This window comes from Dreissena polymorpha, chromosome 5 (assembly GCF_020536995.1).
Source record: "Dreissena polymorpha isolate Duluth1 chromosome 5, UMN_Dpol_1.0, whole genome shotgun sequence".
NCBI classification, from domain to species: Eukaryota; Metazoa; Mollusca; class Bivalvia; order Myida; family Dreissenidae; genus Dreissena; species Dreissena polymorpha.
In genome coordinates, this window is record NC_068359.1 from 84,753,041 (window position 1) to 84,775,467 (window position 22,427).

Genomic DNA, 22,427 nt, shown 5'->3' on the forward strand with positions numbered 1-22,427 from the left:
AAGATGTTATCGATAAGGGCGCGTGGCAAAATTTGCCTTTGAAAAAGGGGCGCGTGGCGAAATTTGCCTTTGAAAAGGGCAGCGTGGCGATCCGGGAGGGCGGCTTGGCTTTTCGCCACGCTAAAATGGCCTGGGAAAAACACTAATTACTGATAGAGAACTGTAGCTTATTGGCACAAAACTGCAGATTACTGATACAGAACTGCATATTACTGATACATAACTGTAGCAAAAAATATTGGTCCAGAAAAGTAAATAAAGAATTTGATTTTTCAACGGGACAAGAGGTGGTTATAATTAAATTACTTTGAAAAAATTACTTTAAATCCATTATAGAGATATTCCTATAGTTCCATGTGATACTACACCGTACTGTTTACAAGGGAAGCAACCCTAAACATTTTTCCTTGGCAAGATAACAAGAATATTATCCCTTGTAAAGAATATGCATTTAAAGACACTGGTCCACACCGACCTTACAGACAATTAATGTAGTGACGTTATCTCTATGTATAGAATGATTTAACAACATCATTCCCATTTGTGGTTTGTTTTCGTTTGTACAATGTTGTCTTCTTAAAATGTCTAATCTGCTAATCCTTTGTCTTCAAAATCACAAGAAACTTCAAAAGGTATTATGGCTTTGTATAATGTTTAAAAATCAATAATCTTGAGTTTTCTTGTTATTCTATTCAGTTCTTTTTGTATTGAAATTGCCTACAATTATGTTAACATGTATTTTGAACAATTAAAGCCTTCATGATTTGAGCATTTTGTATTATTTCATTATTTTGCAAAGTACTGAGCAGAATAAGATATAATGGACAGGACAAGTTGCTTTTTGGTCAGGACAAGAGGAATTTTGGTCTACTTATCCGACCGGACAAGTGGCTTCCAAAGTTAATGTCGAGCCCTGTTTAATAGAGACTACACATTTACTTCATGTTCATATAAAATTAACAAGCCTTTAGATCAATTTGCAAAGAAACATTTTCAGCACCCTGACTGTTTAGAAACTGCTTAAAGCCAAACCTGCAGTTGAAGGACTGTCTGTCACCTCAGGCTTTCTCTTCACCGAGCATGGCAAAAGTTTCCATGAGTTAATGATAGAGTCGGTGACTGGGTCACTGGTGTTTGAAGCAGACTGGTTGATATTCAACGTGGCGGGCTTGACTACAGAGGACTTGACTGGTTCCAATAGATACTAGAAATAAAACATTCATGTACAGAGGCATGGGCATGGGACTGTCTGTTAAGCCCATACATCAGTTTCAGTGTCAACACTTGATATTCACTACTCGTTTCTTTCTTATGTTGCAAAGACTGTTGAAATGGACACAAGTTTTAAATGACAAATGCAAAATAATGTTTTAAGAGATAAAGAAGATACAATCTGATTTAGTGGTGTTATAATTAAAGAGAAGGCATTTTGACTGATTTCAAATAACGTCCGTACATGTTTTAATCAGAGACCCTATAAAAATTGCCTTAACTACACAAATCTAATTAGAAAGAATATATCATGTGTACTCAAACTAGTATATAAATAATGGGTATACCTCAAGTTCGGTAACCTGCAATAAAGTAAATATGGCCTTACCATGCAGTAGGGACTCACAAAACTTGCTTTGATTTGTGCCACCTTCGTCTTTATTTCTGCTCCTGTACTTCTTGGAACAGACTGTGCACAGAAGATGATGAACATTTGTTAAAGGAGCTGGAGCCATAATTAAGTTCAGGTACTTCTGTGATCAAGATATGAACGATAGCTGATTGATAATTTTTTTTAGCACATGTTTCATACTTAAATGATATCATATTTAAAGTAGAACAAATAAACATCAAATTAGTCATATGCTAAAATAGACTTTAGATTGCAAACAGAGAATAAAATTGTTCAAGATATTAAGGTAAAAAGATGTAAAACTGAAAACAGTAATCGATTCACTACAGAGATTATGAATCATAGAATTTAATAATACATTATTCAGCTTTATTATTACTAACATATTCACAAAAGAAATCAGTCACCTTGTTCCCGAAAGCTGAAAGTGTTGGAGTTAGTTTCCTTGACTGATATTCTATGACTTATAGAGATGCCTGTTTTAGCAGCTGGGAATAAACTTGAGCTGGCCGCTACAATTTTGTCATCTGGAGATAGAAAAAGAGAGTCAAAGTGCTTCTTTCTAAAATCCAAGTAAGGGCATGTGTGCTCATCAAACAAATTACTTGCAAAAGTATGCTGTTTGATGAGCACACATGCCCCTACTTGGTTCCATGACAGTCAATTAAACATATATTTTGAAGATCAAACAAGGTAAAGGCACAATGGAGAATACCAGAAGGAAATATGGGCGGTTGGAATGGTCATAAGCAACAAATGTCAAAGTCATCTCAGGAATAACACAAAAATAGGTCAAGGTTAATGAGTCTGTGTAAAAAGTTATGGTAGACTCCATGGTGCAATATGAAATAAGCGGCGTCATGCAAAACTTGTTCTTAAGTTATATATGCCAAATCTAGCTACTATGTATCCTATCAACTTACTTAACAACATCTACTTACTGAGAAGACAGGAGCTGGATTCCTGGTCCATCTGTGACCCCTGGTGTGAGAGGTCATGAGGACAGGTCAGCAGTGTATCCACATTGTATTTTGGGTGCTGTTGATTAGTGGGTCTCTGCTCACGGACCACATCCACCTAGAGATTGGCAGGTAAAGATTTGATTCGGTTTTAAAATTGAACTGTCACTGTCAAGTGTTCTCTGGGTGGCAAACAGAAACAAATATCTTGAATAAGCCCCTGTGAACTTGACCTTTTACCTGTTATAGTCTAAATCAACATTTTCTCCTAAAAATCTTTAGGCCTTTTCCTTTTCTCTATAGTAAAAATATTAATTATTGTAGGTCAAAGCATTCTATAGAATTGAGGTGGTAACAAAAAGGTATGAATTTCATGTTACAAGCAAATGTGACCTTGACATTTTGACCAGTTATGTGCAAAATGTATATGCTTCTTCCTTAACTCAAATGTAAGCATCCTAACAATTTGCATTGAAAGTCAAAGCATTCTGTAGACCTAAGGTGGAAATTAAATGTCTTGGGACCAACAAAAATGTAGAAAGCAATATACCCATTCTTTTTCGAAGTTATGTACCTTGGTGAGGGGTGCCTCTCTTGCCTTCATGATGATGGTGTGTATCTCGTTCAGGTACTGTCGTACCAGTGGAGGTATGGGGTTGCAGCAGGCCAGCACACCAGGCCTCTCTCTGGGCAGGATGTCACAGATTTGTAACAACATGTGGTTCGGCAACACATACCTGCAAAAATGAATCAAATACTCGCTATTAGTTTCACACTATTTCATTGTATAGGAAGCCTATGAATTGCTAAGACATTTAATATTTCCTAGTTATTAACAGTTCTTGGGGAGATCTTGAAAATGCTCCCTGAAGGGTTGAACCTAGGATCTTCCTAACATTGACAACATACCTACTTAGCTGCTCCCTTGACCCTAATCTGCAGACTTTGTAAGTCATCTATGAAATATTGGCTTACAACTCTCTTAAATCTGGGGGCACTGTAGTTGAACTTTCACTTTCAACAAACCATTGAAGATGAGGTCATACTAAATAAAGAAGTTTATATACCAATAGTGCAAAAAAAGACAAAGAGAATTTATTCTGCCAAAATTGGTCACATCCATCATTCCTTACTTTCCATCACTTACACATAAAGGTTCTTTGCTTTGAATGATTAGCAATTTCAGAAAATAAAAGAATATACTTGTGCGTACCCACAACTCTCATCCTCCATCCTGGCTGTTTCGTCCCTCCATTTGAAGAGCTCTTTAAAGGCCAGCAACTGCTGGGAGTTGAACACCTTCTTATTCTTCTTGTACAGCTCAATGTAGGCATCTGGACTGCCATAGGGCTTCTTATAAACCTGGGGAGAATGTCCACAATACCAATAACGTTCCAATACTCTGTGTCATTAAGCTGCCTAGCTATTAATTCCTTACTATGCCTAGCTATTAATTCCTTACTATGCCTATCTATTGATTCCTTACTATGCCTAGCTATTAATTCCTTACTAAGTATAGCTATTAATTCCTTACAATGCATAGCTATTTATTCCTTACTTTGTCTTGCTATTAATTCCTTACTTATTGATTAGAACTGAATATTATTAAGTCTTTTTGATGATTACATATGAATAATTGAATCATAAACAACAGTAAATTTACTGTTGCGTAATGGGTCAACATCTATTACAACATTTGCAAATTGCTAATTCATTGTTGTTTGTATTTCGGCTTGCATTGGATAACAAAATTAAATAGATTGATAAAACGCTAAAGCCACCGTTATGGTTTCACCAGGATTTATATAACAAAAAGCTTTATGTAATATTATATAAGTGATTATGTTATTGACCGATTTCATAAACAACATGGTAATAACCATTAATTTGTTGTGGGTAACAAAGTTATTATATCTAAAAGCAACAAATGATTACTGTAGATACAATCCAGGGAAGGGACAATGGTTACCATTTCACACATTTTAGTATAAAAGACGGCTAAGTTTTGTATAAGGCAGTTTGGCTACATTTAGAGAGCACTACAATCAGATTCATTAACTTGTGAATTTTTTAACAGGACTGTAAGGGTCAGGCTACCTGCCCTTTGTTTAATTATCGGACAAGAATATTTTATGAACTTGGAAATTTCTAAATGTATCTTATTTATAAGAATAGTTTGTAGACTTGTTTAAAAGCAGAATAAAAGTTTGATTAAAACTTCATTGGATTTGTGTATGCGTCTTTAATCCACCAAATTACTTTTCATTAACCCTTTCCTAATCAGAAGCAAAGTGAAAATGGGCAAATAATTTGTATGCAAACAGCATTAAAACAGCCTGCGAGTTACTCACAGTGTGTTAAGGATTTATGCTGTTTGCTGCTCATTGGTATCTAAGGGTTGGAAATGAAGCCTTCAAAACTTGAATTTAGTAAGAAAGGTCTTTAATTACATTTAACTTTCTAAGGGAAAACACACACATCAAAATACCTATCCAAGTGGTAAAGGGTTAATAGCAGAATAAAAGCTTGTTTAAAACTCCATTGGATTTGTGTATGCGTCTCTAATCCACTGAATTACTTTTCATTACAATATGTTGTTAATTATCTGTAGATATTTGAACATATCAAACAATTGAATACATATTAAATCTATTCAAAAGGGTTGCTTAGCAACAGTATCCACCAACCAGGTTACTCCAATTCTGTGGAAAAAAAATTCTAATGGAGCTAGTTATCAAAATTAATATAGCTATTATTCCTACACACATTTTCAATAATTCAATCAACAATAAACATATTATTGTGTTTGGTGTGTGGATTAAAATTGTGAAACTTTAAAATCAAACACCAAAAAATAATTTGATAATTAAAGGTTTCTAACTACCCAATAATAAGTTGACTTAAACAAGTTTTTTCTACAACATGATTCTTTGAATCCTAAATGGAACTGATCTAAATGGAACTGATAATTCCAAAAGCAGTCTCAATGTCTAACACAATGCCATCCCAGCGTCGCCCAGCACCCACCTTGGCACAGACTTGCTTGCTCCTGTGCATCACAGACAGGAGCATGTTGTTGGAGTTATTGCCCCTCTCTATCAGCTCATTCCTCATCCTGTCATAGATGTACAGCAGATAGTGTGTGTCCTCCCTGGCGTACTTCTGATGTTTCTCTGGCAGAGGCCTGGTTAGCAACACAAGTATACAAGCATGACAATCATGGCCTGTCACAAATATACATACAACAATGGCTTGGTTAGGAACAGAAGCATATAAGCATGACAATAGTGGTCTGTCACAAAAATACATACAACAATGGCCTGGTTAGCAACAAGCGTATACGCATGACAAGAGTGGTCTGTCACAAAAATACATACAACAATGGCCTGGTTAGCAAAACAAGTATATAAGCATGACAATAGTGGTCTGTCACAAAGATACATACAACAATGGCCTTGTTAGCAACACAAGCATATAAGCATGACAATAGTGGTCTGTCACTAACATATGTGCAACAATGGTCTAGTTAGTTTAAACCTAATAATTTTAGCTCAATTGCATCTAAAGCCTATGGCTTATTGAAACGCTCTCAAGTCCATTTTCTGGGACTAAGAAGCAGAACTTGGTATTTTCGGGGAAGATCAGAAGAACGCTCCCACAGTGGGAATTGAATCAGTGATCTCCAGATCGCTAGGAAGGCACCATATCCACTACACCACGGCAACACAATAAATAAGCATTAGCAGAATGGCCTGGTTATCAACAAAACTATATAAGCCTCATTCTGGGTACACTGGGCTAGATGTATGGGCATAAATGATCTATCCAGATTAGCCTGTGGAGTCCTCACAGGCTAATAAGTGACGAAACTTTCCGCCTATACTGGATTTTCGTTTTAAAGAGACTTGCTAAACACCAAACAATCCTTCAAAGCGGAAAGTGTCACCATTGATTATCCTGTGCAGACTCACGGGCTAATACGGGATGACACTTTTTTTTTATTTTTTTTTTATTTTGGGATAACGAATATAAATATATATTATATACTAGTAAATAATATGTGATGACACTTCATGCACATGCATTAAGCCCAGTTTTTCCAGAAAAAGGCTCATTACGCGGCACAAAACTTACCTCATTCTCCAATCCGCCATCTGATACTGCTTGTCACGATTTTTCAGCATAGTGTTTCCTATTCCAGTCCCATCATCTAATAGCTGAATGTCTATATTAAATGCCAAACAATTAAAATCATTGAAGTGCTTTAGGCTTTCAGACACATAACTATACTCAGCCCCGATGTCTTTTCTCAATGAGTTAGCGGGGCATTGAAGAGGCTGGTTGTTATGTTCTTGACATAAAATACACAATTTCCAGTTAAAATATTGATGTGAAGCACTGGCTTCCATACGATCGTGTTCATTCTGTGAGTTGCTTGTCATTCTAAAAGTAAGTCTTTTTCGATCTGTCCCTACTTTACATATAATATTAGTTTAATATTTTTAATATTACAATAACCCTTGGAAATTTGTAGTGAACCTTTCAACATAGGTTGAATAATTCGTTCGTATAAAGCTATTCAGAATTGACCTATATTGCTACTTTTCACTGAGTGCACACTATTTATAGTATATTCCGCTAATATTGATCTTCATTTACGTCAGATGTACGTCATAGTCATATCCTCTCTTGCTGATAAATATTTTGGGATGATGTGTGTGCTTTTAAATACACAAGAACATGCTATCATTTTTGAGGGAAAATAAAAAATGTAGGAAAATGACAGTCTCATTTGGTGTGCACAATGTTGCTTTTTTCATGATGTTTCCAAATGCTAGTACTATTATTTCAATGTATACCCATTTGAAAGACCAAAAAGGAGTGGGGATAATGGTCCACACATAGTTAACTCCTATCTGGTTTGGTTTAATTGCCAAATAAGGTCAATTTTGATTTCAGGTTTTATACAACCGCCACAAGCGCCACAGATACATGCCGACCTGGATCCATATCCAAAATTGTTTAGGATAGATTGGAGCATAAGTGTGCCAAATTTCATGCTTCCACTCGAAATTGCAGGATTCGATGAAAAATTTGACCGAGGCAGCTGCACTAATTCCTCTTCTTGCAAAAAAAACACGTCCCTTGCACACATAAAAAATAAATGAACATCTTCCCCCAAAATTAGGGTGAGGGATTTTGAGGATTATGTGTGTATGTGCAAATAAGGCTCATAACACATAAAAGGCTGGGGTATTCACACAGATCTTAAGGGAAAGTTTAAGGCAAATGGAAGTCTTATCCTTAAGTAAATCCCTGTAATGGCCCAGTTTTATACTTTGACAATGTTTTGGTCTGAGAAGAACGTATTGAGAGACTGACCTTAACAATGTTGGGGTCAGTGAAGACCGTGTTGAGACACTGCAGGTCACTCCGTAGCTCCAGGGGGGTGTCCACCAGGTAGTCATGTGACCTGGTTGAGATCTGCATCAGGCAGGTGATCCCTTGGAACGTCCTGTAGCTGTGATGCTGTCGATAGGAAACAAGTAGCACATATGGGATTGTATGCTTTGAAGTTTAATATATGGGTACATGAAATATATCAGTAAGATACATGTAATTTACTTAAATATTCCTCAGTTCTCGGTTCAATTTTGTACAGTCTGTGATTTGTTCCCATACAATATGTTTTTTTTACCTATTCCAATAGTTTGTTAACTGGTTTGGTTACCTGTTACATTTGTAACTGAACTGTGGTTTGGTTCCTTATTCAATCATGACAGTATTGAACATATACAATTTATAATAGGCTTTGTTGTGATATGCAGTGTATTTGTAATAACCAATTAAAGTATCACATAACTGATTATTGTATTGTTGTTGGTTCCTCCTTCAATTAAATGTGGTTGCTATGGTTCTTGGTATTGGGAGAATCTCTTCTTAAAAAAGGCACTAAAATCTACAACCACTTAGACTGACAGTTATAAAATATACATCATTCCAACAATACCTCAAGATCCAATAAAATCTCAATGCATTTAAAGTGCCTTGGCAACCACTTAACAAACAAACATTACCTAAAAGATGTACATGTGCATATTTTAAGACAAAACAAGGGCAACTTTTCATCCCCATGATACCTCAAGATCCACTGCTATCTCTGTCTGTTTCTTCAGCATGTTCACCAGTGTCTCCAGCTGCTCTGGGCTGTTCACCAGTGTACATGGCGTCTCTTTTAGGGGCCCGGGCTCTTGAGGGTCACAACCTGGAGTCAACAGCATAAAGCATGTGACAACGGACTCAGGTCCAAATATGGCCAAATACGGCATGGGTCAGTAAGACACGAATGCCCCAACATCAAACTCCCTTAAGTTCCCAATAACATGAACCAAAATTGCCAAGTGTGCATGTTCACAAGCTGAGAAATAAATATGTTTGTAAATTTCAAGACACATTAGAACATGCAAAATTGTTTACTTACAATTTTATATAAAAAAACATTAATCCAATCAAAATGTTGAGGTCCATAAGATCACATTTGAAGGTTCATTAGTTCACATGTTGATAAAAGTATTTGTATAATGTCATCCTTCTTACACCAAGACTTTTGTTTAGTAAGATGCAACACAAGTTATTAAATTATTATAACCCGCCATAGGCGGATGGATATTGTTTTGGCGTTGTCCGTCCGTCTTTCCGTCCGTCCTTCCGTCCGTCCGGCACTTTTGTGTCCGGAGCCATATCTTGGAAGTACTTGGCGGATTTCATTGAAACTTGGTATGAGTATATATATGGATAAGAGGATGATGCACGCCAAATGGGATTGTACACCATCGGATAATAACGGAGTTATGGCCCTTTGTATCTTGAAAAAATGCTTTTTTGTGTGTCCGCAGCCATATCTTGGAAGTGCTTTGAAGGATTTCATTGAAACTTAGTAGGAGTATATATATGGATAAGAGGATGACGCACATTGGCGTTGTCCATCCGTCCAGAAAACATTTGTGTCCAGAAGTATAATGACGGGGGATATCAATTCAATGAATTTGCTTGTTGTTTTTTTTACTTTTAATGGGACAAAACTTCAATTACTTTTTTTCTCAGTAAATTACTTGCTCATGTGAAAATATAGACATTGTCTCCCTTTCATGAGAAAATAAAAGGATAAATGGTATGTTTTTGCTTTGGGGAATCTCTGTATTCAGAGATTGTTTTGCCCGATTGGGAAATGAACTGTTACCAGCCCAATTTGAAATATTGCGCGCAAAAAAATCATATGAAATTAGGAAAATTTGAGTCGTGAAGTCTTCATATTGTGAAATTGGTGTTTTTTATTTTTTGTTCCCAAAAACTTAAAAATTGAGAACTAAATGGTGTCAAGTTGTCAATATTATATTTACTTAGGTTCAAGCTATAGAACTGCATTGGGAAATAAACTTAATGTTGCATTTTTTTTTTTAGAAACCTTCAATTGGGATTTTTTTACAGCAATTTGGAAATTTGTAGTTTTTTCCTTATTGGGAAAGTGCCATTTTCCGGTGCTTTATAAAGAAGGAAAAAAATGGCTGGTATTACATTTTCATTATCTGCATCATCATTATATTGGGATATACGACAAAGCTACGTGCAATTTTGTGACAAGTCTTTCCAAAAAATGTCAAAAATTACCTGCATCTACAATAAAACATGCTATTTAATACTAACCCAGATATAAAATACTTAATTCTACAGCCAACACTTTTTTTAACCTTTCAATTGGTCGGCTGTGAATGTCAGATTGTCTAGCTCATACTGGTAGGGGTGGGGGTACCTACAACAGAATATGTGAGTGTGTCAGCTACAGAACATGTCGGTATCTATACTCCATGCACACAAACAAAGTGAGGACATTGTGAAACTGAGGACATGTCAATATCAGAAGGGCTACCTAGGAAATTGGAACCATAATAGCATGTGCAGCAAACTCATCATTGGCCTTGTGCACATAACCCACCTGTATAGTCAGTTAAGATCCAACTGTCAGTGTCAGCTTGCAAATTGTTATGTTTAAAAGTTTTGAAATCAAAAATAAGTTTACTTTCTGCTGAATTTTACAAGCTACTAGTACTGGTCTTGTTTACAAGACTGACAGAAAATACACAAGGTTTTTGCCATCAGGATTTTTGGAATTTCAACCACTGAGGTCATAAATCAATAAAGGGCGAATACAGTGACTTTTTATTGCTTAGTGAAATAAAATCACAAAAACTGTACAGATAACATATTCTTATGTTTAGAGACCTTGTTGGTATGTTTATATGCGTCACATTTTTATGATATACTATTATACAACAAGTTACAATCAAACCTCCCGAAGTCGCTTCACTCACAGAAATTCTGGTGACTCGCTTATCTCTGGTGTTATTCCTTCAGGAAGGCGCAAACTTTCTGCAAAAAAGAAAATTGGATTTTACATGTGCACCTTGAGTGCTTTTTTCACCATTTCAGGAATGTGGCCAGGGATATTTGGATTGGGAAAATCACATTGTTAAACTTAAGTTTTGTGTGGTGTTTTTTTTGCTTACTAATGCTTTATAATTCAGAATATGAGTTTTCGTAACATTACATTTGCTAAGGTTAAACTCATAGAGCTTGACAGGGAGGTCAACTGATTTTGTTAATTTAATAAACCTTTTTTTTAATGATAAACAAATTTGGAGATCTTAAATTGTGAATTTTAGGCAGTCATTTGAGAGAAAGATATAAAAAAGACACAACATTTTGTATCGGGTATGCGACCAAATTTTGACCCAAAATTTGACCTAAAAAAACACTGGTCTTTAATGGATTTTTTTTAGAAGCGATATTAAACAGAAAAATAAAAACAAGCAGAGAGTGTCATCTCAAATAAGATAGTGTGAAGTGCACAGGCTTATTTGGGATGACACTTTAGGTACATGGATTCAAAGAACAAAGCTCAAATAGACAACACATGAATTCAAAGAACAAAGCTCAATTAGAGAACAGTCTGTTTTTACGATCAGGTGGCTTCAACGCATTTGGTTACTCCTTGATGATTGGTCGCCATGGAACAGCCCTGTTGTCAACCTTGTCCTTGAACTTGATTTGCGGCCTTTGGATATTACGGGCGGTCAACAGACGGAAGTTGGGGCTGGACGCACTTGACCCAGGGGTCTTGAATTAACATCAATTAGTTTAGAAAATACCTTATATGTGTTGAATATAGAGTTAATATAATATAATATCAATATACTTAGTTGTGGAAAGAATTGTTTTGTTATAACTCTTTTAAATCTATCTCAAGACGTTTCTTAAAAGGACCTCTTGTTTTAAGAAACGTCTTGAGATAAATTTAAATGGATTTTTGTCACATAAGCACAGATGGTATTTCTAATTATGTACATGGGTTTGAATTGTTGAATTTAATAGTAAATCTTAAATAAAGAGGTCTCTTTAGATGTAAGAAGGTTTTCATAAGTTTGACCCGGTGAATTAGTTTTTGAACCCACATGAATCAGATTCAATCTTGACCTAGAGAACGTCAAATATAAATTCTGTACAAGGTTCATCAACAGTTGGTGACTTACCACGAATACAACACACTGTCGGACATATGTTGATCACAATCATTCACTAAAGTGAGCTACAAATTATATTGTTTGCATATAGCTTTCTATCTGTTCCCTTTTTTTATACTTGGTCAATTTATTGAAACAAATAGAAAACTAATACGAAATTATATGATGAACAATTTTATGTTATACTTGCTTGAAAATGTATAACTATGTAATTAATGGGGCCAAAGTCTGTTATTGAAATAATTACGTAAAAAGGACTTTTATTTTTCTAATTGAATTTCTCAAGTGAGTGGTGGGATAAGAAGAAATGTGCCTCCACAGAGACTTAACATCTATTTTATGCATACAATCTTCCTTACATTTTCATAACAATCTCACAAACCCTTTCCTCATTAAAAACTAATTTTAAGATCCTCCTACTACCACCAATGTTTATTCTGAACGGATTCTTGAACAATTGAGGCTTGATGTTCACCTTCTTATTCCAGCTTGTAGAGACTGCAGCCTTTGGAGTTGCCACTGCCTGCACCAGGGAACTGTCGTCTTTCTTGATACCTGAAGTCTCATCCAGTCATGTGCCCTGCAAGAACAGCCAGAAACACAAGTATGAACTGACTGAGCCTCGCTGTGGCAAACTTGGATTGTACATAGTGTCATCACAGATTAGCCTGTGCAGTCTGCACGGGCTTATCAGGTTGACACTTTCAGCTTTTATGGAATTTTCCTTTTCAACAAAGTCTCTTCTAATAAAAAATCTAGCTAAGGGGGAAAGTGTTGTACCTGATTAGCCTTTACAGACTGCACAGGCTAATCTGGGATGACACCTTACGCATATGCATTAAAAAGTTTTGTCAGAACAAGGCTCAAAAAATAATATCTTTGAACAATGGTGTCAACACACCTAACATTGACAGAAGTACAACCTAATTATATGAATTTCATAGTGAAGGGTATGAAAAAGTCTGGGGTATGGGATAAAATCAGGTCAAGGGGATTTAAATAAGCAGTAAAATCTCGCCCGCCATATATTGCCCCACTTTACAACAAATATAAACCCTCCCAAAAGTGTAACAACCCAGGGCGTTTTGTTTCACCAATTTGGTTACATGGCTACAAATTTTGAATTTCAAATTAAATTCATCTAAATCAGGAATTGGAAACGAAGGAAATAAAGAGCCAGGGCTTTCTTTCACCATTTTGGGAATATGACCTGAACTCATGAAATTCGGACTGTTGTTGTAATTTTTAAAATTGAAGAATGCGCATAAAATTGCAACATATTTAACAATAAACATAGCATATATGCCATTTTGAATCAAATTACGTTAGAAAAGAAATAAAACGCGTCTCAAAAAAGTATACGTCGTCGACAGGATTCGAACCTGCGCGGGAATATCACAAAAGATTTCTAGTCTATCGCCTTAATCACTAGGCTACGGCACCTAATATTAGGCTCTTCAACCTTCGAAGAAATCGCGGGAAATCATTAGGGGTGCGCTACCTTAATTGGCATTAAGTTCACTGTAGTCTATACAGGCAGTTCTTTTTGGATTTGAATATATGTACCCGGTTCTAGTTTTGAATAACGATGAACACAGCCGAAATCCAGTTTCCGATCAAGTGTTCCATTTGATAAAGACAGTGTGTTCACCACGAGCAGAAAGTCGGATGGAGACATTGTTTCGCAGTTGATTTGTGCACATGAGTGAATGCAAGTGAAAACACTATGCAGATTAATCTAATCGAATATGCATGTGTACGCTTACAGTTTCTAGCCGTGTATGCAATTATAGTTTCTTAAAAACTCATATTGCGATTTTTCATAAAACAACTCGCGAAACATCCCACTGAGACACTTGATTATCCGACCGTTAAGAATCTACCATAGATCAAGACAAGCGTGTCTCAGCGATTTTAGCTTTGTATGATGAAAGTAAATACGACAACGGCGATTCATATTCATTTACCGAACATACAATAACCTCTTAGGCCAGACTCAAAATTGGAATTTCAGAAATATCCCTGAGTCGTAATTATTTATTATAAATTATATAATAAGCTTTGTCAGCTGTGTGAGCGATGAAAGTGAGTTCGACAACGACGATTCATTTCTCTTTGCTGACCCTCAAGACTTAGAATAATCCTGTTGATATTAAGACTGTAGGATTATCGACAGACATACATTGTCAATTTAACTGCACCGTCTTCCACCAACACTATTTATCTTTAAACCATATATAGTTTTTCACAGACTTAAACTGTCTACACGTAATTAAATACTCAATGTTGCCATCTGTGTGAGGGTGCTTGTGAGTGCGAAAACTACAAGTCCCACCGTCGAACTGCCTCACCTACGACGTAGCCTCACACTTGATAGTCAGACCGTGTATAGCCTGCTATATATAATACATGATGGAATCTAATTAAAAACTAAACGTGTCTAGCTGCGTAAGAGATAACGGATACCGAAAGAAAGATGAAACATACTACACTGTAAAGCCCACTCTACGACCATTTAAACTAAGAATTTTGATATTACGAATGCGTTGAGCTTTCATCAGACCAGGACGATAATTACTGAATTCAATGCAAAGTGCTTCGAGTCTGTTTAGCGATTACAGGGTGTGCGCAGACGCAGGTCCTCGCAGACGCCGTTTCTTCTATCTGTGTCCAACCTACCACTTAAACATACACTCTTAATCTGCAGACCAAGCAGAGCTAATCACATAAAGTGACTATCATCACTTAAGTCTAAACATAGTGTTTCCAACTGTTTGAGAGAAAACAGTGATTGCGCAAACTCGGCTACATCTTGCCGTGTTAATTTACCCAAACTTACCAACATACCTCTTATATACAGCTTCCCCTCCAAAAAAAAATAATTTGCGTATTACTTCTGTTTATTCAATAATTGCAATACTAAGTGTTTCCAAATGTGTGCAATACGACAGAAAATTCCATATAAACGAGTCAACATTCGGTGTCAAAATGTATAACATTCAAAACACACTAAAATTATTAATATGGAAAACATGAAGATTTCCCCGCACACCATCATTTAAGACAAAAATAAGTGGTTCCCTTTGAATAAACGGTGACAGTAAGTGCCCAAACGACGATACATGTTTCATTGTCAAACTGTCTAAAATACCATATAGTATCAAACTCCCTGATGTTCAAACCGCGCCAAGTCTCTCTTAAAGCGGCATCGTAATGATCGATTCCGATCAATATACGTTTGGCATCGTTTTAATTCGTTGTTATTTCTGTGGGTTATTCAATACATGAATTGTGGATTGTGCCATTCACAAACGATGTCATTTTACAGTCCTTAAGTACAAACTAAACATTATGCTTGACTGTCTTAAGAATGTTGAAGGGACTTCGTAGCTAGGTTGCAGAACATGTGAAATCGCCCAATTCGATGTGTTTAATGGTTTTCAATACTGGAGAAGTGAGCTCAGGATCTTAATTATTTAGTAGAAACGGGACAGCAAATACCGATAAGGTCGAGCTGTCAACATCTGCAAATGTAATGTAATTCTAATACTTAAAACGGTTTAGAAAATAAACCAAAAGAGCTTAACATTTTGTTTGCGCAGGATATCTGTAACTGGATTCACAATGTCGGAACCCAGAACCCATGTTCATTAAATACTTTATGCTGGCTAATAAACCGTGGGGTATAAGGTTAGACAAATCTCGTTTAATAATAACGTTCCGTATCCAATTCTGCAATGACATTCAAACAATAAATGTAAAACTCATCTCAGCAAATTTTGGGGGAAAAAACACATTTTTTACTCCGGTTTAAAAAAACGGATATGAACCAATGGTGGTTTGATAGAGTTATACCATTTAATAAGACATGTGTTTTCGAAAGGATTTGAAAAGAATCTGATTGTTTTGTAACAGCAGAGTAGAGCGTGGGTTTTTAATCTACCAGAGTAAGTAGAGACGCGTTATATAAACATTCCGGCAAAAATTTGTTGGTAAAGAAAACGATGATTTTACTATATATATATATTAACTAATCAATATGTTTTAAAAAGAAGCTTTTTAAACAAGTTTCCCTTCCTTTCATTACGTTTGACGACGTGATGTATATAGTTGGATCCGCCTTATTCCTATTCAATATGGTAAAACAATTGAACTACTTAACTTGATAATACGAATAGAAGGGAATACTACTATTTAAACAACATAAAAAATCTGCCATGGCGGCCGTGTTTTTCACCGATGATGCTATTATCACAACTCAATATTTGTGTTATCAGTATCATCAGAAATGTTCATAAAACAATCGTCAGTGGTTCGATCCCAGGTGGTGTTAACTTTTTAAACTTTTTTTCTTTCTTTAATTTCATTCATATTTTATACTGGCGCTCCTTTAGTCTTTAGTTGTTTACATTTATCAATTTAAAACATTTAATCACAAACTTCAAAACATGCCGAAATCTGTGAACAAGTACATGCAAGTTATTAATGATTAAGGTCGATGTTGATACCGTATGGTATTATGTTTGTGATTTAATATTGTTTTTTATTAATATCTTTTGTAAAGCTGTTGTGATCCCAGTTAAGATTGTAGACAATTTCTAATGTTTATGCATATTTATAACAATCTATGTACCAGTATTTGGGTTTTGCCTAATTACTGTATTTTATTAAATTTGACGCAGACGGTAGGGATGGTTAAAACTAAAAATCTCTGTTAAAAGTGCGGTGACCCCCTTTTTTATTTATGTTTTATAATGGCAATACGTAGATGAACATATTTGAGCAGTTTCACAGAATTCTATTAGACAGAAAAAATTAAATTCCATTTATTTGGTTACGAAAGTAAAAAAATGACTTTTTTTTGGCGACATACAAATTATAAAAAATATATTTCTAAAAATTGTACTTGTGTACTCCATTTTATTGGTAGTGTATGTTTGATTTAATGGTATATGATGTATATTAGCTTATATAACATCTACATGTTGCCAATTTCATAGGTTATGAATTATTTTTACGCAATTAGAGATTTTCAGTTTTATTGAAAAAGTACATGTTATATAATGATGAATAAAATGAAAAGGAGGCCGGTGACCCTATGTTTTTACTTCACTTTTCATATAGTATTTGTATATTTATCTTAAATATAAATTTTGAACAAAAACTAATAGATGGAAAAAATCAGCAAAACTGCAGCAACACCCCTTAAGAAACCCTTCTCCATGCTCTAAAAATCATTCTCATTAAACTCAAATCGAAATACTGCCAAGAGTTAGGTATCGGATAGAATTACCTTTTGAACAATATGAGTTTCAGTCTTACCATGTGATTTTTTTCAAAGCCTTATTTATCGAATAATCTTAAAAAAGGAAAGTACTCGTTATAAAACATCTTTTACGATTTTTTTGGCGGATGACAATTGATACAGCAGTGCAATACGGGATCGAAAGGCATATTTTCCCGTTAATTTCATTCATACCGGTATGACTCCATACTAAAACATTTGAAATTCAACCATTTGATTGGTTCCGGTAAAGGGCATCTGAACGTGACCTCTGATGTTAAAATTATCCCATTCAGACCTTTTAATACAGTGTAGCGTCCGACTCGAGGTTTTTTATGAGATTGTTTTGTATATGATTTTAGTACAATTAAAACTGGTCACTTAAAAAAATCTTTATCGACGACATTTCATGATATTCTGCAATATAAATGCATCGTTTCTTACTAAAAATGCGTGTGTATAGTTTTAATAAGTTTCACAGAATCACTAACTCATGACAGGTAGGTCATTTTGCATTTCCTCTTCAATAACTGTGTTCTCATCTCTCAACCAAATCAAATGGTACAGTGATCTAGTTTAAACATCCGATCTTCATAAAAAAATAACACATATTGAATACGGTACAACTGAACGCGTGAGTAAGTTGTTCGACAGTTGCTCGAAATAAGAGTTGTTGTAACTTTTATTATTAACTTTGACCTGATTTTTAAGTTAAATCTCACTTTACCCAGATTCGAACTTTGTAAAGATATTGTCAAGATAAACATTTAGACCGAGTTCGATGAAGATTGAGTAGTAAATATGGCTTTATTTGTTTCAATATTTGACCTGTGACCTTGTTGTTTATGTCTTTTTAACAAGATTCAAAGATTGCCTAGAGAGTATTAAAGGGGCCTTTTTACTTTTTGTTAAATGGACAAAATAAAACAATAAATGTTTCAGATTCGCAAATTTTCCTTTTAGATATGATATTTGTGAGGAATCAGTAATACTGAACATTTACCATGCAAGGATGGCTTAGTGGTCTAAGCGGGAGACCTTTTACTCCAGGACTCCAGGGTTCAGTGGTTCGGGTCCCATTGAGGGTTACTTATTTTCTTTCTTTAATTTTATTCTTGTTTTTTACTGAGCTTTTTAGATCCAATGTTTACATTTATCAATATAAAGAATTAAATGACAAACTTCAATACATGCCAAAATCTGTGAAAAGGCCCCTTTAAGTTTTAATTCCATTCCATATGGGTTTCAGCAATAGTGAGAAATAAATGTGTATTTACGAGTTGCCACAATAATTTATACATGGACCTACCTCAGGACTCCATTTGACCCTGATAACAGTTGGTCTTAAAATAATCAACATAAACATTCTGACAAAGTTTTAACAATAAAAATGTGTTATCTGGAACAGTAATTAGTTAACATCATTAAAATGTAAGTACTTGCTTTATAATGTTTATTCAATAATATCTGACTTACAGCCAATTACATTCTGAAATACATAGAAAATCTTTCATTGCTGAAAAGAAAGAAATTAATACATGTTCACAGTTAATGTAATATGATTATTGCAAAAGTTATTACAATTATGAACGACATTCATTTCAATTGGAAATGTTTAATTACATAAACAATTTATGTCTTTGAAAAACTTACTTAACGATTGTTTAACTGAAACACATAATAATCATAGTCTGTCCATTGTACTATTTCATTACCTGATAAATCTGTGTTGCTATCTACCTGTGAAGATTCGGAATTACTTGTCATCAAAAGTTATTTATTAACTTGCGATTGCAATTAAGACAGTAGTTGTCATCTAATTATTTAATGTATGTACATATGGTATCGGGTCTTAAAACGACGACGTTTTATTAAAAGCCCCCTTTGAGATTAATCTTACTACATAATCGTTAGAATTATATATTTAATTATAAAGGTATCGATGCTCATATATTGCATTTATTTAAATCACAATATTAAATAACATTAATATTAACTTGGAAGATGACGAAAATAAATCACCATTTACAAGTCCAAATAGAAACTATCAATCCAATCGAAATTGCAGTTTTCGACATTTATTGATTTTGCATTACAAAAAAGACTAGATGTAAATGTGTGTACAATTTAACTGAAATGTTTTCTCCTTATTATAAGGAATATTATGTTACAATAATCAAAATTAATCACAATTGTTTACAAACAAGGAAAAAACAGTTTACGTTAGCAGTTAAAACATCAAATACAATCAAAACAAAAGTATCTCCTACACAAAGGAAAGCTTTCCTAAACACGGGGAAGTTTGTGATTTACAAGAAGTTGTTCGTAAAACAACCAAGTATCAAAATATATCTGAAGATGTCGACCTTTGGCAACGGACCCATAGTCCGTGGAGGCTTTACTTAAGATATTAATTTCAATAACAGCCATCAATGAAAATAAAATCTTAGCTTTTATAGGCAAATACTAATAAAAACAAATAAATTTAAAAATAAAATTACGTTAAATAAATTCTTTGGTGGTACGATAAATGAAAACATAATCATGTATTCTATCAAAACAGTTAATGCAACCCGTCGTAAAACGTATTTGTGTCTTTAGAGTGATTTAATTTTATTTTATTATGAAGTTTTTCATTTTGCACTTTGTAAGCTCCATCGTGCATTTATGTTTAAATAAAATGAGAAAAAAATAAACATCGGACATTGCATAATACTATATTAAGTGTTGAATAAACGTTATCTCGACACGGAACTGGATAAATTTTGTTTGGTCTTCTTTCCTGGTATTATCTTTGCATGCCATGTAAGCTCCATCGTGTGTTTATGTTAAAAAATGAGAAAAAAATAAACATCGGACATTACATAATACTATATTAAGTGTTGAATAAACGTTTTCTCGACACGGAACTGGATAAATTGTGTTTGGTCTTCTTTCCTGGTATTATCTTTGCATGCCATGTGACTTAAGTAAAACATGAAAAAATATTCACATTAACTACAGCAAATTTAAACATGTTTTAAATTGTAAAAATGCGATCTCATAAACCTAACACACTAACAAGCAATACACAATATAAAGTTACGATAATAATGAACATATTACAATAAACGTGTATATATCTAAACTTATATACTATAATGTCCTTTGTTAAGCTTTGCAAACAAACATCCACACATCATAGAGTATATTAATAGCATTTAATGCAAAACCTCATTTCTCCATATCGTTTAAAGTCATGATTTCTATACCTATCGTATTTCATAATCATGAATGGTCTTAACAAAGCAAGATCAGCTATATTGTATATTAAAGTGATACGGATATAACAATTGCATGTTTAACATGTTGAATTTCAAAGAACAATATTTCATAAAAAATCAATATTCTAAGATATATACAGTTTCAATGCAACAATATTCATAATATACCATGATTGAAAACACTGCAGCATCAAATTATAATCTGCTATACATCTAACATTTAGTAATCAGATGTAGTAAGCGAGCTCGTGAAATGCACATATTTCAATAATATAATTGAAATCCCACTTTTGGTATCTGTGTTTTATTTTTACAGTTCAGTCTATCCAGTTTTCAAAATACACCCTTTCATAAGTCTGGTAATGTCCATATTTACTCTTTGAACTTTTTTCTTTTACAATGTAAATAATCAGTGCAAAAGCATACATTAAAAAGAAAATGCGTTGGATTCAATGGAATATCGATTTCAATTCACTCGTGATCATAATATATATATATATATATATTATATGATCACTCCTGAAATAAAATCAATATTCCATCGAATCCAACAAATATCATCTTTTTATTATATACCAAACAGTGAATTTAAACAAGCTTCAATGAATTTCGATGTTTTATAGTGTCCTATCAGTTTGGCTTTCATTAGATATTTCCCTAAAAGAAACTGAGATGAATTATTTTCAAACATAACCAGCAGTTACAAACCGTGTCTGTAAATTGTAAAATATCATCTATGCAAGTGTAATAAATACTATAAAAATTACCGCTATATGTTAAACTGTCAAGAAGTTATACATATCAAGTCTATAGGATTGCGTAAATTTGCACAGAACTTTAATCTGTCGGTTTTGACAAGATTTTACAGTTTAAAAGATATCCGACAATTGGTAAAATCGTTTACAATATAAAGAAGTGAAACTCCAGCAAATTAGGTGAAGTTAATTGGTATAAAATCTGAAAATATGTCATACATCTGCCCATAAGGACCATATGAGACCTAAAGAGAATCCCCATCTGACTTCCTTTCAGTAGGCTAATTATGCTCTTAAAATTTAAAAGTAAAACAGGATGGGCATTAAAAGTGTAGTAAATAAACATCAAACATGCAAAGTATGGCAATTGTATATTTGCCAATTAAAACTAGAATCGTCACCAATAAACTTTGCGAAGCTAAGCTTTCGAACACTTTAGTATCCTTATTCGTGTAGTTATTGCTACTCGACAGAAAGCAAACGCTATCTTCGCTATATTATTTAAATAAGGCTAAACCCGCAATCTTTATATATATATATATATATATATATATATATATATATATATATATATATATATATATATATATATCTTTCCCAGGCGGTGATCCGAATTCATTCGTTCGTATTTGAGTGTGTTTATAACTAACGTGAATAACCATCATTCATGTAATCGATGACGATATAATCAATAACGATATAATTTGTAACGATAAAAACGATAACGCTTAAATCAATACACATACAATAATAAGAAATAGTAACATGAGCAGCACACCTTTTAACACATTAAATTCCAATGACAGTTACAAGCATAACAGTTTAATAAAAATCATCAATTAAAACACAATGATAAGAAACGCATGACTCGAGCTCTAAACCATTGTACATGTATGCACAGGCAGTTACATATAGAGTTAAATGATTGAATAAAATTGTATAAATAAATACTTTTTACAATGCA

At 34.1% G+C, this 22,427-nt stretch overlaps 2 protein-coding genes across 2 annotated transcripts in view; both read right to left on the bottom strand.

The window, feature by feature from the left end:
- Window positions 1–12,692, bottom strand: part of LOC127881120 (exosome component 10-like) — a 164,127-nt gene extending 151,435 nt beyond the window's left edge. Inside the window, exon 1 of the mRNA XM_052428814.1 lies at window positions 12,637–12,692. The gene's annotated coding sequence lies outside the window, so the exon portion shown is untranslated. The remainder of the gene's footprint in view (window positions 1–12,636) is intronic.
- Window positions 1–22,427, bottom strand: part of LOC127881122 (uncharacterized) — a 73,717-nt gene that overhangs the window by 31,595 nt on the left and 19,695 nt on the right. The gene's annotated exons all lie outside the window — the stretch shown is intronic.